Below are 1,771 nucleotides of genomic sequence, written 5' to 3'. Positions count from 1 at the left end.
TACCCTGGCTGAATAGAGTACTTTTCCAGGAAATTGTAAAAAGACTTGGGAATATCTGACTTCTTAAGCTATGACTCTGATATATATTTCAAGATAAATCAGACATTTTCACTTCCAGTGACTTGATGTGTAGCGCTGGGTAGATTCTAGAATAATTTATTAGTTAAAAGTTTCTTTAGTTTTCTAAAGCCTGAGAATCATAATATGGGATTAATGCTGAGATATTTTTGAACAGTTCTTTGCTAGTTCCAGTGAAAAAACCCTTAAAATCATGATCAAGGAAGAAACACAGATCACATTCGTATAGAAGTTTCATAGGGGCTTTGATGTCACTTCCACTAAAAAGCTTAAAAATGAACCCTAGGACTAAGCTATATAGGAGTACTAAGATAGCTCAGACTTGTATATCACAGTTTGTGAAAAGTTAACTTCTAAAAGTACAGTGGATATTATACATCTCAGAAATTATGGTAAGTCTTTTACTGTAACAAGTATGTGGTCAGGTGGAAAAGCTTTGGCAAAAAAATGCAGAAAAATCATCAGTATAAGAAAACGTATTCACTCAATAACCAGGAATACTACCTCTGAAGGAGAAAAAATTACTTAAAAATTTAGGTTTAGTAAATTCACATTTTGAATAGATTTGTCTTAGATAAAAAAAGAAAAAAAAAACTTTTACTTGTAATAAAAATAATTTTATGTTTACTATTAAATAATTTCTGATACTGACATAAAAGATTTGAGTAAGCAGGTGATTAAGCAATATTTTTATTATTTGACTAATTCACTATTTTTCCATAAAACTCTACAAAACCTTATTTCAAAAGTAAAACTTAGAAGTGGTAAAGGAATCTTATACCTACCTCATGTGTAATGAAAATATAGAACAGTTATTCTATTACATTCCTCTAGCTAAAATATATACATATATGTATGTGTGTGTATATATGTATACACATGTATATGTGTGTGTATACACACACACACACACATATATCAATTAAATGTGTAAAGTTTTATTTCCAAGCATGACTGGTTGCATAATTTGTTGGTAAAAAAAATGCAGAGTTCTTTGCTCAGAAATTACTAAGAATTTAAAAATGACAGAAGCAGAAAATTAAACCAAGCCTGGGGCCCTTCTTGGTGGGAGAGTCCTTTGCATTCACAGGGCACATGCTCCCAATAATGAGGCTGCCCGTATTTGTAAGTTTTTTAGTATACTGTCCTAATTTTGTTATAGTCTTTCCATATTGATATTGATGATCAATTCTATGACCATACTTTTCTGGAGATCAATATTTCATTATTTGATAAAAGTCTATTTTCTTCATGACAGGATTTTTCTTGTACATATGTTCTGAATCTTAGACATTTTAATGAGCAATTTTCTGATACTACTTTCATCTCAAATCTATAATTACTGAATATATCTTCTGGGAAAATTAGACTTTCCTGTCTACTATGTCAGGTTCCATTTTTATTATCGAATATTTGTTATACAGAATAATGGGTTTCATTATGGCTCTTTTATAAATGCTTGTAACATACTTGGATCGTATATACCTCCCCAGTCTCCTCCACTACCCTATAGTGCTTCTTACTTGGTCCCTTTCTTCTTCTCTACTCATCTTCCATCTATTTTCAGGTTGTCTCCCCCAACTTCTCCCTAGATTCCACATAAAAACATGGAATCCTTGTCTTTCTGGGTCTGGTTCCTTTTACAGCAAGTTCTACATGCAGTACAGCCTCTGCCCTGTTCAAGGCTAAGTGG

At 32.0% G+C, this 1,771-nt stretch overlaps 1 non-coding gene across 1 annotated transcript; it reads right to left on the bottom strand.

Annotated features, from left to right (window-relative positions):
- Positions 1 to 945: 945 nt before the first annotated feature.
- Positions 946 to 1,079, bottom strand: LOC124986032 (small nucleolar RNA SNORA15). Its single transcript, XR_007108942.1, has one exon. It is a non-coding gene; the product is annotated as a small nucleolar RNA SNORA15 (small nucleolar RNA).
- Between the last annotated feature and the right edge of the window lie 692 nt (positions 1,080 to 1,771).

Source organism: Sciurus carolinensis, chromosome 5 (genome assembly GCF_902686445.1).
Source record: "Sciurus carolinensis chromosome 5, mSciCar1.2, whole genome shotgun sequence".
Classification (NCBI taxonomy): Eukaryota; Metazoa; Chordata; class Mammalia; order Rodentia; family Sciuridae; genus Sciurus; species Sciurus carolinensis.
The sequence above is the reverse complement of the archived record's forward strand: the minus strand, read 5'-3'. Positions and strand labels throughout refer to the sequence as shown.